General features: G+C 34.4%; 1 pseudogene; it reads left to right on the top strand.

Moving 5' to 3' along the window:
• The first annotated feature begins 741 nt into the window (after nt 1-741).
• LOC114409276 overlaps nt 742-17291 on the top strand; it is a 48302-nt pseudogene continuing 31752 nt past the window's right edge.

Genomic DNA, 17291 nt, shown 5'->3' with positions numbered 1-17291 from the left:
GCAAAAAAGGGTGCCAAGTATCTCGAAGCGGCCAATCAAAGGTTGTATATCATCAAATAATAATTCCTGGACGAAATTAGGGTATGACAATGATAATTATAATATAATACTAATTTGAAATAAAAGCTTGAAACATGTATAAATACTTAACGTGATGATTATATATGCATAAGTATATCAAACTGAAACCACATATGCATCCAAGGAACCTTAAACACATATTGAATTCAAGGAACACGTGGATATCAAATTGAAATAGCTACAGGCACACATAAAAGCGATTTGGCTAATTGAAATAGGATTTTAACTAAACCCTTTTAATTATGATATACATAATTAAAACTATTTGACCAAAATCCAAGGTATATAATAAAAGAGAAGGCCAATGAAATCCCTAAAACTATTTGACATGTGACACTTTTGCTGGGTTTTTGGTAATTTTACCCCTCCAGCTTTGGGCTTAGTCTTCTGCCACCTGGCTTGTTGTGTTGTCTTTGTTTTCTGTTGGTTGCTCCACATGCTGAACCTAGAGGCACATTTGCGTTAATGCTTCCTGGTTGCTCCACCACTTCTCTTTTTTCCTCTCATTTGCGTTAATGCTTCCTGTGTCTAGATCAATTCATGCTTTAATTCTTTAACTACTAATTTGTTTCCTCTGTTTTCCTTATTTTGCTTCATCGGTTTGCTTTCTTCTTTCTTAATTTTTCCTGTTTTTAGTTCTAGTTGAGTTTTCCAGCTACTATGGTTTTCCATTTTTATGCATGGTTTGTATCAGTTGATTGCTTCCTCGTTTCTGTTCCCTCAGTTCTTCACTTGCTTCTTCTCAAGGTGTGATTCTGTGGCTTTTGTGCTTCTTTCCTATATATGTTTTTCTTCAGCTGTTTGGCGCTTGGCTGAGTTTGCTGGGTTTTTTTCCAGGTTGTTCTCCTTTGTTTTTGGGTTTCTTTTGTTGCATGCTTGCATTCATGTTTTGTGGTTCCTTGTTGTGTCCTTTTATTTCCTTTGTTTTGTGTTTTATTATGTGTGTTTTTGGATTTTTCCTTACTTTGCTTTTCTATTTAAGGTCGTTTCCGTTTGTTTTGCAGTTTAGTTTGGTACGGTGTTCTCTTTGGTTGTGGGGAGTGAAGGAAATACCTTCTCACATAGGCATCAACTTTGGTATGGCCTTCCTTTTGGTTGTAAAATTTTGGGAAATAAATCCCCTGTTTTCTGTCTAACTTTTGAGGCGGTTGACGCTTGGTAGAGCTTCTTTAGCTTAAGTATTTTTTTTTGTGTTTTTTTTCGTTGGTGTTTTCCTGAGATTTTTTTCTTTTTGTGAATGCATGGTTGGATTTTTTGTATCATTGTGTTTCAAACAGTTTCTGCTGGGGTTTGCTTCCGAAAAATTGTGGGTGTGTTTTGATTATAAACTGATACATTGACGATTGTTTGTTTCTATATTTTTTCTGTGTGATGTTGACACTTGCATGTCTATTATGCACTTGTGCCCGCAGGTTGGCTGATTCCTATGGATGTTTGCTTTTTCTTATGCATGTCTATTATACACTGTCTTGCACTCTGTAGGATGATTATTGGTTGCAGTTCTTAGACTACTTGAATAAGGCTGATAATGATGTTGGAACTGGCTTGCTGGCTTCCTTTTGTTTTTTGCCATGTACATTGTTGGTGAAATGGGTTCTAAGTTATGTGTTTGGTCAAATGCCTCAATGAAGTTTTAGTTTTTAATCTTAAAAAATTCATGTGTATGCTGGTTTTGGGATACCTTCGTGTTTATGATTTCTGAACGAATATAGTTGATGTGGGCTTCATTGTGGTCATGATTTGATATATGAAAGAAAAGAAACTATTAAAACTTTGATATCAAAGCTAAAACTATGGTCACGGATCCAAGGTATATAATAAAAGAGGAGCCCAATGAAATCCCTAAAATGTCCATGGCTGAGAGCTTGACATGTGGCACTTTTGCTGGATTTTTGGTAATTTTACCGTTGTGTTTCCTTTGTTTTCTGTTGGTTGCTCCACGTGAAAAATTTTGTTTTCCTTATTTTGCTTCCTTGGTTTGCTTTCTTTTTTCTTAATTTTTCCTGTTTTCAGTTCCAGTTGAGTTTGCCAGCTGCTACGGTCTTCCATTTTTAAGCACGGTTGAGCCAATGGTCAGGTTGGTAAGATATTGCCCCCGTGGTTCAATTATATTTAATATCTATGCATTTATGGTTATTTTGTTTGGTCAGGATAAAAAAAAAGTTACAATCAATAATGAAATGTTGTTTTTGTTTCCTTATGATCTTATTTGTGAACTTTTGTGGTTGTTTATGTTGGCATTTGAACAGGATCAAGAAAATTGGAAGATAGGTAACATGTGGCCATGCCTGGTATGTTTTCTAATATCTCTCCATGTCTGCTATGTGTTGGTTGTAATTTAACCAGGTTAGGACAATCAAAAAATAGGTAAGATGTTATTCCATTGCTTAAATGTTAGTTCACATTTATGTGTGTTTGGTTATTGATTGTTCTTTTGTGATTCTGCTCTATCTGATGTTAAAAGAGAAGCCCAATGGAATCTCTAAAATTCCCATGGCTGAGAGCTTGACATGTGGCACTTTTGCTGGTTTTTTTGGTAATTTTATCCTTCCAACTTTGGCCTTAGTCTTTTGCCATTTGGCTTGCTGTGTTGGGTTTGTTTTCTGCCATGTGGCACTTTTGCTGTGTTGCCTTGGTTTTCTTTCCAGGTGCATTTGTTGTTGTGCCCCTCCACTGTGCTACATTGCCTCACTCTTTTGTTTCTTCTTCAGTTTTTTGGTTTGTATCAGTTGATTGCTTTTTTGTTTCTGTTCCCTTAGCTCTTCACTTGCTTCTTCGTTCGGTTCCTCCTGATTCTTCACTTTCTCTTTGCCTTCTTCCTCCACTCAAGGTGTGCTTCTGTGGCTTTTGTGCTTCTTTCCTATATATGTTTTTTTTCGCCTGTTTGGTGCTTGGCTGACTTTGCTGGGTTTCTTTTCTAGGTTGTTCTCCTTTTTTTTCGATTTCTTTTACTGCATGCTTGCATTCATATTTTGTGCTTCTTTGATGTACTTCTTAGATGATTATCACAGTCCAAACCACATTACTGTGTCGTTGTCCAATGCGGAATTTAGGGAAGGTCGGTGTATATTGTCATATAGAGATTATTGTTTTCCCTATTTACCCCATGGAGCTGATGCTTTTCTTTCTGATTGGTACAGGATCCTACCCATACTTAACTGGCAATTCCTTGAAGTCAATTATGAGATTAACTACCTTTTTGGGGTAAATCTGTTATCTATGTTTGCTATTTGTTAAGTTCAATGCAAACCTATTATTAACTCATATCAGAGTGCTATGCTCACTTCCCCCACTAATAATTTCTGTAACTATCAGCACCATTGATAGGATTGGTTTGGATAACAATTAATTCTATTTTTTATTGCTGCTGCTAAAAATATTGGAAACTTTAGAATGATGCCTGCTTGATTAAATCAGATTAACTTTATGTGTGTTTAACACTCCTGATACTTTTAATTCTTAAGTTTAAACTAATTGACCACTTTTTTAATCAAATATGTAATATCAGACTTGCATTTCCTTTTATATTTTTCCAGGTTTTGTTTCATGCATTTGGCAAATTTGCTTCTATTTTACTGTTGCATTGTACTTCCAATTCTAATTTTTTCCAAGCTTCTTTGTTGTTTTCCCTATTTATCACATTGACCTGATGCTTCTATTTCTCATTGGTATAGGATGTTGCCCATCATTAGCCAGCAATTCTTTTGAATCAATTATGTTAAAGGATGCATTTCTTTCAGAAGCTCAGTCTAAGAGTGTTTGTTGAGATTGATTGCATTCCTGTGGTAAACCTGCTATTTATGTTTCATCTTTATTTTGTTCAATGGAGAATCTAACCAAAAGTACTGGCAACTCAACTTTATTAGCTAAAATCATAGTGCTGCTATTTATTAGCTTCCTCTAATCATAGTTTGTGTAACTATTAGCACCATTAATACAATTGTTATGGATGACCGTTGATCCTGTTTTTTACTTGTACTACTGGAATATTCCATCCTTTTGAATGGTGCTTATTTTTAAATTTAGACAAACTTTAGTTGTCTTGAACGTTGCTGATACTTTTAATTGTTAAGCTTTAACTAATGTGACAATTTTAAAATCATATATTTATTTACTCTAACCCAAAAATATCAGATATGGTATGCCTAATATGCATTTCCTTTTATATGTGATTAGATTTCATGCCATGCTTTACACAAAATTGCTTTTATTTGACACATTAGATTCTAGAAACAATTGCCATAATCCTCTTTGGTGTAATATCTGCTTTGATCTATCTACATACATGTTCTGCATTCATCTATACCAAAATTTCAAATTTGCTTATCAAAAAATAACTTCCGATGTCATATGATTTTCATCCAATGATCATGCATGAGGTAAACTTCCAATTATATTTCTAGTTGCGCAAAAATTAGAATGTTGTTATCCTCTGCTCTGCATTTTAACACAAGTTTGATCATGTCTACATACATGCTCTGCATTCATCTATCTACATACATGCTCTGCATTCATCTATGCCAAAATTTCAAATCAGCCCAAGTTTATTAAATTAGCAACCCAAGTGGCAAACCTCAGTCTGCATTGTTTGATCATGTTGTTGGCCCAATTATCAGATTCAGTTGACCCACAAAATGTGTAGTATTAAAAGCATTTATAATATAATTATTTACTATGCACAAATAACCGTTCAGTTGCTTGCACACCTGTGTAGCTTGCCAATGATTCTAATGCCCCTACAACCTTGACTCTTTAGAAACAGTGATTGAGACTGCACACTTGCCAACCAAATGAACCTGCCATTAATTCAAACTTTGGGAAAATGCAATAATTTAATTCATGCAATTTGCTACTTCAGCTTCTAGTGACATTCCAAAGGACCGCTTATATACCAAAGGACGCAGAAGCTTCACAACATTCCTGGATTTTCATGTCTTAGTGTTTTTCCGGAAGAACCATTAACTTCTGACCATCCCAAAGATGAGCATAACATCACCAACACCGTCAAGCAGCATAAGCCGCCTAAACAACTTTAATTTTCTTAGCTTTTGTTTTCAGTAAACTGCTTCTCTCCACACCAAATGATTGTTGTCACTGCAATTATCATGCCTGTGTTATTGCATATGAGGAATCCCATTATGAGGTGGCACTGCATGTTACAATTTATTGCCGCATTCCACAACGACAAGGTGATATTCAACTTCTCTTTTACTCATATTGTTTTTTCCCCTGATTCTTTTTACCTAATACATAACACTTACCATTACCACATTTTCTAGGCAGGACTATATAAAAATATCAACATTCTATCTTGAACAGTGGGCACCGTACTACCCCGATTTTGCCCGCTTTGACTATGACGGAGCCTCATACTAGATACGACTCAGACAACATCGAGGAAAATTGTTCTTTATTGATGGCCTCAAACACTTGAGAAAACACTTAGACATCTACGAGTCAATAACCATCAACTTTATGGTGTGTGAACACAGACGGATTTTCAACCTCCATTTCACTCCTCCGCTGGAACAACAAGCATGCAGCAAACCCCTACTGGCAGCTAGAATGCATGTCTGGACTCTTGAACTCACACAGGCCCTGCTTGGTGATCCTAAACCACTAGTAATCTATATTTACTACTTTTACATTATTATCAAATTTTTACCCGAAAAAATTAACTCAGTTTAATTTTTCGTTCAGATGCTTCCACCTCTTGCAGCAATACATCTTCCTTCTTGCGGTTTTCATATGACAATTTTAAGAAGGTTCGGCCCTCCATTGCAATGGCCTATCCTTCCGGTTGGCCTTGGCTTTCATGGCAAGCATCCAACCATGGTACCGGTTTCTTGCTAAAGGTGATTTTGTTCATGGAGACGAGCTTTCATTCTACTACAGGCCTTGTGACAATATTTGGGAAGTAGTTATTAGAAAACAAAGAAATTAGGATGGCAATGATAGTGACTGAATTTTAATTTCTACTTTGTTAGTTTACAAAACATGTTTACTTAATTTTGATGCTGAATGATATCTGAATTTAAAATATTCATCTTCTTAGTGTTATCCATGTAGTTGTTCTAAACAATATTTATATATTAAAGATATTATGTTTTTTAAGCTTGAATACTTAATCCTATTATACAAACTACATAGTTGGAAAAGTACCGTATTAATATTTATCTTCTTAAATATTACATTAGGTGGCCAAGATCAATGTGACAACCTGAAATATCACTATTAGTTAGACTGCAAACATGGATCACAGCTAACAAAATTAAAATCTTACCAACACAAAAAAATTATCACTCTCGTTGATCTTATTCATGTTATTTATTATTAACAATAAAGCATGCATGGAAAAAAATAGATGTCACACAATTTTTTTGGAGCGCATGCTTAATTTTTTCCTTGAAGGGATTTTGTTTGGTAATGCATGCACAAAAGGAAAAGGGAAAAAGCTTTCCTAAATCAATGATACACCACCAACAAATTAAATGCACAATCGGTCCATTTTAGCAAATCTTATAAATAACAAGCCATATGAAATTCATGTTATACCCAAGCTTGATATATTAACACATGTTACATTTGGTGGGTTTTTTTAGCATTTCCGTATCACACTTCCAGTTCTCTTGCTTAGTCCACGTGCCTTCTTTTCCAACCTTGATAATGATTATATTGCCTCTGCAAAGTAATCATATTCAAATTTAAATGCATTAAATTATCAAATATATAGAAGAAACCCCAAACCAAAATTAAATCATAAGACAAAGTGAAAAAAAATACGTGTCGCTTCCTGATTGGCAGATTTAAACCCCCCATTTAATTCTACTTAATTCGAGAACTTTCTTCTCTCTCCTGCGTTTTTGTTGTGTTTTCTCCTTCAATCTTCTCTTTCTCTATCTTTCTCTTTCTCAGTTCTTCTCTTTTCTTCCCCACTTTTTGTTTCTCCTCTGTTTTTTTTTTTTTGGTTTTTTTTTGGAAATTATCTTTTGTTTTAGCTGAGCAATCAGATTTGGAAAATATTAGCAACTAGAAAGAAACATCCTGATGCAAGCTCCATTGGAGCTTGTAGGCCTAGGATCTTCTTCATCAATTGATTCCTTTGCTTCTTGGAAGATGAATGGCAGCGGAATGGAGAAGGAAGAGAGAGAGGAGACGCCACTTCAAGGAGAAGATGAGTCTAGAAGAAGCTCACCACCATAGGAGGCCATGGATAAGAGCTTGGAGGAAGAAGGAGATGAATGAAGGGAGAGGGAGAGAAGAGCACGAAATTTTGTGCTCCAAATGAGCTTTGAAATCTGAAGTTTAATATTCAAATCATCAAAGTTCAAAAAATGCACACACATGACCTCTATTTATAGCCTAAGTGTCACACAAAATTGGAGGGAAATTCAAATTTCACTTGAATTTGAAATTGAATTTGTGGAGCCAAACTTTGGAGCCAAAATTTCACTAATTATGATTAGTGAATTTTAGTTATGGTTCAGCCCACTAATCCAAGATCAATTCCAAGATTCTCCACTAAGTGTGCTTAGGTGTCATGAGGCATGAAAAGCATGAAGGACATGCACAAAGTGTGACTATATGATGTGGCAATGGGGTGTAGTAAGCAAATGCTCACCTCCCCCTCTAAAATTTAATTGCATTGGGATTCTACCAATTCAATTAAATTTATTTCCAACCACACACATCAAATATCCACTTAGTGCATGTGAAATTACAAAACTAACCCTAATACAAAAACTAGTCTAGGTGCCCTAAAATACAAGGGCTGAAAAATCCTATATTTCTAGGGTACCCTACCTACATTATGGAGCCCTAAATACAAGGCCCAAAACTAATGAAACCTTAGTCTAATATTTACAAAGATAAGTGGGCTCGTACTTAGCCCATGGGCCTGAAATCTACCCTAAGGCTCATAAGAACCCTAGGGCCTTCTTTTGCATCTCTGGCCCAATCTACTTGGAGTTTTTCTATCCAATGCCCTTGCGGGGTAGGATTGCATCATTCCCTCCCCCTTGAAAAGGATTTGACCTCAAATCCCGAGGTTCTTGAAACTCTGGGCTTTTTTCCTCAACACCTGCAAAAAGAACAAAAACATATGTATTAGTGGTGTTTAGTTTGTTGAAGTAAGGTAAGGTCTGAAAACTCATTTCCTGGGCATCTTCCCATGGAGGAACATGGTTCCTCACCAACTCAATGAGTGGTGCTACAAGTATAGAAAAATATGGGGCAAACCTTTTGTGAAAGTTTGTTAAGTCTTGGAAGCCCCAAATTTTTCTTACACTTGGTGGAGCGGGCCACTCAGGAATGACCTTTATTCTCTTAGGATTCATGGGAAACCCTTGATCACAATTTAAAAAATTAAGAAAAGTAAAGCAATAGAACATACCTTTTTCTATATTTTCATGTTGATTATTCCTACCAAAAAGTATGACAAACCTAAGGTGTCCCATATGAGTACCTAAGTTTGTATTGAAACTAAAAATAAGAACAAACCTACCTAATGAGTCCCTATGTACACAAATCATGAAGATGTTGGGTGCACGAGTGATTTTACAAAAGAGTGTTGCACCACCCAAAGCATTCATCATACCACCTATTTTAGGGATTTGGTGCCTAATAATACCTATTTTGGGCACCAACAAAGCACAAGGATTTAAGCTCTTGCGAACCAAACCCTCATCCAACAACTCCTTTACTTGAGGAATGAAATCAAGCCTAAGAGGTGTGGCAATGCTAACAAGTGTCTTTTTACAAAGGAGAAAATGTGGAGGTTGTTTAAGAGGGGAAATTTCTTTAATATTTGTCTTTATTTCAAAATGTCTTTCCTTCTTAGTTAACCTCTTGGAGGAGACACTTACCTCCTTACACTCCTCCTTAACCATTAAAGGTTGTCCTTCTTTTTGGGGGTAGATCTCTTCACTAGATTCTTCCCCTTTTGCTTCTTCACTTTTACTAGAGGAAGGTGAAGTAGTAGCCTCATCTTGGCTACTATAAATGTCTTGGCCCCTCATAATCATGGTTTTCTTGGTGGGGCATTGAGAAGTAATGTGTCCTCTTCCAAGACATTTAAAGTGTTGGACCTTGTGGCCTTAATAATCTTAAGAGGGATAGGCTTAGAATGCAGAAGAAGCAACAACAATCAATTTAATAATGTTCTATAAACATGCAAGGCAAAATTGATTGCATTAACATAAATGAGATAAGGGAAGAGAGAATGCAAACACAGTTTTATACTGGTTCGGCCACAACCCGTGCCTACGTCCAGTACTCAAGCAACCCACTTGAGATTTCCACTATCTTTGTAAAATCCATTACAAAGTCTGAACCACACAGGGACAACCCATCCCTTGTGTTCAGGAATCCTTTACAACAAGAGACTGACAGTCTCTTAACCAATCTCATTGAATAAGAAGAATGGAAGAAGAATTCTCTCTTCAAGAGAAGAATATTACAATGAAGATCATGTAAGAATCCTTATAGATTTTGCAAGTGTTTGATCAAGGATTTCTTGAGAGAGCATTTGACAATGAAGTTTTTTTTGGAATCTCTCTCATTGTCTTTTGAGAGGATAAGACATTTTTTCCAAGCAAAACTCTCTTTTCAATTTCGTCCCAAGTCACACATATATATAGGCCTTTGATGGCCATTCAAAATTCAAATGATAAGATGTGATTGTTGGCGATATTCCTTAAAAATCCTCTCTGGTAATCAATTACAGAATTAGTGTAATCGATTACATAGTTGTTTTTCTTGAACAGTTGTGACCCTTCATTTAAAATTTGAATTCCCAACATTCAGAGTCTCTGGTAATCGATTACATATGATGTGTAATCGATTACACACTTTCAAACCATTGGTAATCGATTACATGTATTGGTAATCGATTACATGTGCCTTGAATGACTTGAAACCTTTCATTGTGAGGCAAGGCTTGATCTTGAAGAAATCTTGAATCAAGGCTTTGTTTGTTGAAACAATCTTGTATTAATCTTGAAGCAAAATGAGCCTTGTTTGATTCTTCTTTTGACATCATCAAAATCATGTATACATACATTCACATTCTCCCCCTTTTTGATGATGACAGCCACCTGTAGGTTAGGAGCAACAACAAAGAAAAAATATCTATTTGCATATAGTTTACTCCCCCTTGGTTTTGCAATGATTGCTTATATGAGACAGTTGAAGATTTCATATTTTTCTTATGTAAACAAATTGTCTCATAAACAATAGATAATTTTTCTTACTATTTTATCTTTTATCTTTCTCTCCCCCTTTGTCAACATCAAAAACAAATCATGAATAGAAAGGAGAAAGATGTTACCACTTGTTGCAATGTATGAGAATCAAGTGATACCAAAAGGCATTAAAACAATCATTCAATATTAATCAAGCAAAAACAAGTACAATAACACATCAATCAAACACAATCAATCATCAAATATTTCAAATCAAATTAATTAAATTAACAATCAACTAACTATACACAATAATTTCTATTATTAAAAAAAATTCAAAATTCAAATTTCAAATTTCAAATTTCAAATTTTTAAAATTTAAATTTTAAATTTTAAATTCCAACTTCCAATTTCAACTTTTAGTAACTTCCCCTTCCAACTTCCAACCTCCATTTTCAACTTTCAACTTCCAATAACTTTCATTTCCAACTTCCAACTTCCAGTAACTTCCACTTCCAACTTCCAACTTCCATTTTTAACTTTCAACTTCCAATAACTACTTCCAACTTCCAAATTTTAATTTCAAATTTCAAATTTTAATTTTCAATTTTCAAATTTAACTTTTCAAATTTCAATTTCAAAATTTCCTTTTCTAAATTAAATAGTTTTCTTAAAACATGAAACTAATTTGAAAAGTTTAATAGATTCTTTAAAAACAATCAAAAACTCAATCAGGAACAAACATCAAAGACAATACAATCAAACACACAATATAAAATAATCACAATCATCATGAACAGTCTAAACTCAAGTAGAAAACAAGCATCAAAAGTAATCAATCAAAGACAAGTGACCTGTTGGTATCATTTGATATTACTTGTTGGGGTTGTTGATCAAGTGGCCTTTTTTTGTTGTCTCCATATATCGCATATTCACTTTTCTTGGGGAGAAATATGACCTTCGTTTGCTGTCTCCATAAATCACATATTCATTTATCTTGGAGAGAAATATGAATAAACTTTGATGCATGCCATGTGTTTGGAGAAATTGCTATCAATGTATCAACTTTGCTCTTCTCCATTTTCATAGTCTTTCATCATGATATCCAGACTTATGATTTTCTTCTCTGAATCACTTGAATAATTTATGACATTATCTTCGCAAGTGATATATCCTTTCTTTTCTTTCTTTTTGAAATTCATCTTGTAGGATTTTTCCATTCTTCTTTTAAACACAGGACAATTGAATCTCATGTGCCCAAGTTGATCGCACTTAGCATTTTGGGGCTAAAGAGGAATCTTCTTCTTTCTTCTTTCTTCTTTCATCATCATCTTCTTTCTTCTCTAGTTTTTTTTTTTTTATATAGTTGCATTTCTCTCTACCATTGTAACATAAAGCACTTCATGGAGCTAGTCTTCTCTTGCATACTAGCCTTAAGGGGTTGCTTTTCTATTGTCTTCCCCTTATCATCTTTGGGCTTAGAAGGTCTCACCCCTAAGATTCCTTGACCTTGGTCTTTCTTTGGATAAGAGTGAGAGCCATAAGATTTTGAAGTAGACTTCCTTTTAAGTTGTTGCTCTACCCTTATTTCCCAATCTAAATTAGCCTCTACATTGTCCTTTCCATGGAAGTATGAGAGTTTAATGTTAGCCTCTTGAGGCTTTCTTTCCTTTTCTCTTCTATGGGAGTGAGGTCTAAGATGTGACCTATGCCTTCCTTCGTAGTAGTCACGAAGTTCTTCACTTAGGCTTTTGCAAGAGTTATGACTACTATAGGAGGCATGTTTTTCTCTTTTCATTTCTTTCATTATTTTTCTTCTTTCTTCCTCTCTTATTTTCTTTCTTTCATCTTGACTTATTTCTTCCACTCTTTTTTTTCCTTTTTCTTTCCATAACTTGAGGGAACTCAACTCATCTAAGATTCTAGATAAAGGGTCTTTATGACTAGTACCCTTGCCATTAACACTAGATGAATGATGACTCATGTTGGTTCCTAAGTTGTGGTTCTTTCTTGTTGGAGGTTTGAAAACAAAAGGTAAAAGAAACTATGGTTGAAACTAGCCAAATAAACACTAAAAGAGGTGTGAAAGATAAGGTAAAAAACTAATTGGTAAAAGGAAAACTATCTAGGTGGTTTGACAATGGAAGGTAAAGGAAATAAGCTATGAAAGTAAGCAAGAAATGTAAACTAGGCGAATCCTAAGAGTGTTTGGATGACCACATTCAAGGTTCCCAACAAAACACTCACTATCCTAAGGAAAAATTGCCTAAAATTATTACACACAAATGGAAGTTTGGTAACTTATTAGAGGCTCCCAACACACTTCCAATGAAAGGCCTTTTTGTTACAAAACTTGAAAGCAATAAAGGTAAGTAAATTGCAAATTACAAAATTACAAAACGGTCCTCAATTTTGGTGGTTTTTCTCTCTTTGGTGATTCACTCAATTTGGAGTGCTTCTTAGTCCAATAGCTCTTAAGGTGGTTGGCCCCTTGCTTCTGGACTCAAATTCTTCAAGGGATGGCACCAATCCTCCTTCCAATTCCCTATATGGCAACCCAAAAACAAGGAAACAAAGAGACAAGCAATAACCAAAGACCAAAAAAAATGAAATGAAAGCTAAACCAATGGAGTTTTAACAAGACAATTTTTCAAGAATTATTCAACAATCAAAGCAATGAAAAGGACATAGAAGCAAGCTAGGACTTGTCTTCACACTAATTTTCAATTGAAATTTCCAATTATAGAATAAATTTTGAGCCAAAACAACAAGCACACTTCCCTTTCACCTTTTTTTTTTCTGGATACTGATTTTCCTGCCAACTTGTGTGATTTTTCGTATTTTTTCCTTTTATCCAAATCACTTGTTTCCTTTTTTATAACTTTTTTCCAGATGTCTAGAAAATTCAGTAAAAATTTCAGCTCAAAATTCGAAGTAACCAATTCTCAATAATTTTTACAAGTTTGTATGTCCAAGCTGCCAGCACCAGCGATTTGTTTCTTTAAGCATGGTATATTGATTGCCTTGGGCTTACTTTCAACCTTCCTATGTATGTTGAACTCACTAGGATTGTTTACCACTGTTTTAGGAGTTCAATATTCACTTAGGATCAACATTTCAGCCAGCAATTCCATCACCAAAACTCAAATTCACAATAGACACAATCATAAGGAAACCTAAAAGTTCAAGAAAAGGTTCACAATCAAAGACTCTCTAAGAATTTTGCATGAACATGTTAAGGACTAATTAACATGAAAGATTTTACTCAAATCAAATAATAGGCTAAAAGAATTTCATACACTCATGAACAAATGAGTTAGACAAAGAAACAAGAAAATAAAATTCAGCACAACATAAGAAATCTTATGTGACAAGTTTCATGACTAGACATGACTTCTACGACAAAACTACAATAGGTGAACAAGTCACTCTAGATTTTTGAGGTTTTCTTCTATTTTAATATTTTTGTAAGAATTTTATGGTTTAGGTTTCAGCCACAAAAAATAACAAGACAAAACTCAAAGGAACCTAAACTCAACACAATTCATGGTTCAAGAACAAGAACAAGAAATTTGAACCATAGAAAATCAAATCTAGTTTCTATAGCAAGTTTAATCGTTGGAAACTCTAAAGAATCATGTTAACAACATTTAGAAAAAGACATGTGAGGAGATACATGGAGAAAAATGAAGAAACAACAATGGAAGAGAAGGTAAAGAAAAAAATTAATGGAGGTTTAAGGAGCACCTACTTGAAGCTCTTGTGCTCTGATTACCACTTGATGCAAGCTCCATTGGAGCTTGTAGGCCTAGGATCTTCTTCATCAATGGATTCCTTTGCTTCTTGGAATGGCAGCGGAATGGAGAAGGAAGAGAGAGAGGAGACGCCACTTCAAGGAGAAGATGAGTCTAGAAGCAGCTCACCACCATAGGAGGCCATGGATAAGAGCTTGGAGGAAGAAGGAGATGAATGAAGGGAGAGGGAGAGAAGAACACGAAATTTTTTGCTCCAAATGAGCTTTGAAATCTGAAGTTTAATATTCAAATCATCAAAGTTCAAAAAAATGCACACACATGAACTCTATTTATAGCCTAAGTGTCACACAAAATTGGAGGGAAATTCAAATTTCACTTGAATTTGAAATTGAATTTGTGGAGCCAAACTTTGGAGCCAAAATTTCACTAATTATGATTAGTGAATTTTAGTTATGGTTCAGCCCACTAATCCAAGATCAATTCCAAGATTCTCCACTAAGTGTGCTTAGGTGTCATGAGGCATGAAAAGCATGAAGGACATGCACAAAGTGTGACTATATGATGTGGCAATGGGGTGTAGTAAGCAAATGCTCATCTCCCCCTCTAAAATTTAATTGGATTGGGCTTCTACCAATTCAATTAAATTTATTTCCAACCACACACATCAAATATCCACTTAGTGAATGTGAAATTACAAAACTACCCCTAATACAAAAACTAGTCTAGGTGCCCTAAAATACAAGGGCTGAAAAATCCTATATTTCTAGGGTACCCTACCTACATTATGGAGCCCTAAATACAAGGCCCAAAAATAATGAAACCTTAGTCTAATATTTACAAAGATAAGTGGGCTCGTACTTAGCCCATGGGCCTGAAATCTACCCTAAGGCTCATAAGAACCCTAGGGCCTTCTTTTGCATCTTTGGCCCAATCTACTTGGAGTTTTTCTATCAAATGCCCTTGCGGGGTAGGATTGCTTCACATCCAACTCCTGTCATCACAACATAAAAAAAGATCTTTAACTAGAGCCTCCATAATAATAATAATAATAATCATATTATACCCATGCTTGATATATTAACACATGGTACATTTGGTGGATTTTTTAGCATTTCCGCATCACACTTCCAGTTCTCTTGCTTAGTCCACGTGTCTTCTTTTCCAACCTTGATAATGATTATATTGCCTCTGCAAAGTATTCATATTCAAATTCAAATGCATTAAATTATCAAATATATAGAAGATAAACCCCAAATCAAAATTAAACCATAAGACAAAGTGGGAAAAAATAAACATGGAAAAAAACACTTTTTTAAAGCTGAGCAATTAAATTTGGAAAAAATTATCAATTAGAGAGAAACATCCAACTCCTGACATCATAACATAAAAAAAATCTTTAACTAGAGCCTCCATAATAATAATAATAATAATAAACTAATAATGATAATAATAATTATAATAATAATTTTAAATAATAATAACAACACAAAACTTATATAGAACTTTTTGATTTAAAATCTAAAATTATAGTATGATATAAACAGTATAAATAGCATCATACTTTTGAAAACTCCATTAATTGTATCCTCAATTTTCCTATCATTGCCTTTAGCTGCTCCAGATAATGTTCTGCACAGTACACAAAATAATTTAAAAGATTATAATAATAATAATAATAATAATAATAATAATAATAATAATACTAATAATGATATTGATAATTATTGTAATAATAATAATTATTATAATTCTAATTATCATAATACTAATTATCATAATAATCATAATCATAATAATAATAATAAAAGTAGCCACCAGCGTCATGTTCTTATCAATTGTTGCTACCTCTATTTGCGTGATATCCTCACGAAGTTTGTTTTGTTTCTTCGTTCTTAATTGTTGTTGCCCATCTCTTTCGTTGCCTGTTCTTGCTTTTGTTTCTGTTTGAATTTTTCACTTCCTCATTGGTTTTGTTGCTGTCAATTTTTCTTTCGCCAAACAATGCTTTGCTTTTCTTTCTCTGTGGATTAATATATGATGCTATATGTTTATAGCTTCAATTAATTATTTCCAACTTTGGGTTTAGTTTTCTGCCACTTGGTTTGCTGTGTTGCTTTTTTTTTTTTACCATGTGACACTTTTGTTGTGTTGGTTTGGTCTTCTTTCTATGTCCATTTGTTCCACTATATCTTACGTTGCCTTGTTGTTTTGTTTCTTCTTCAGTTTTTTGGTTTGTGAACCAAGCATTGATTTTTTCAGGTTCTTCTCCTTTGTTTTTCACTTTCTTTTGCTGCATGCTTGCGTTCATGTTTTGTCTTCCTTATGGTTGTAAATTTTTGGAAAATAAATCCCCTGTTTTCTGTCTAACTTTTGAGTCCATTTCAGTTTGTTTTGCAGTTTGGTTTGCTGCGGTGTTCTCTTTGGTTGCGGGGAATGAAGGGTAGCATTGATTTTTTCAGGTTCTTCTCCTTTGTTTTTCCGTTTCTTTTGCTGCATGCTTGCGTTCATGTTTGGTCTTCCTTTTGGTTGTAAACTTTTGGAAAATAAATCCCCTGTTTTCTGCAGTTTGATTTGTTGCGTTGTTCTCTTTGGTTGTGGGGAGTGAAGGTAATGCTTTGGTCTTCCTTTTGGTTGTAAATTTTTGGAAATTAAATCTCCTCTTTTGTGTCTAAATTTTTAGCCGGTTGACGTTTGGTTGAGCTTCTTTAGCTTAAGTATTTTTTTTTGGTTTTTTTTGTTGGTGTTTTCCTGAGATTTTTTGCCTTTTGTCAATGCATGGTTGGATTTTTTGTATCATTGTGTTTCAGTCAGTTTGTGCTGAGCTTTGTTTGTGAAAAATTGTGGTTGTGTTTTGATTATAAATTGATACATTGACCATTGTTTGTTTCTATATTTTTTTTTTATGTCATGCTGATACTTGCATGTCTACTACACAATTGTGCCAGCAGGTTGGCTGATTCCTATGCATGTCTATTATATACTTTCTTGCACCCTATAGGATAATTATTGGTTGCAGTTCTTAGAGTACTTGAATGAGGCTAAAAATTATGTTCGAATGTGTTTTGCCTGTTATGTATCTTTAGTTCTTCATTTAATGTTTTGTGCTTCTTTCTGATATATTTTTTTCATCTCATGCTGAGACTTGCATGTCTATTATGCACTTGTGTCCGTAGCTTGCCTCATTCTTATGCATGTTTGTTTTTCCTTTGTTGGTCATTGTTACCACATTTCCAACTTCATGTTTTGTTTCTGACTGATCAATTAACTTTTCGGT

The sequence above is a fragment of the Glycine soja genome, chromosome 1, assembly GCF_004193775.1.
Source record: "Glycine soja cultivar W05 chromosome 1, ASM419377v2, whole genome shotgun sequence".
Lineage (NCBI taxonomy): Eukaryota > Viridiplantae > Streptophyta > Magnoliopsida > Fabales > Fabaceae > Glycine > Glycine soja.
This window is presented reverse-complemented; position numbering and strand designations above follow the sequence as displayed.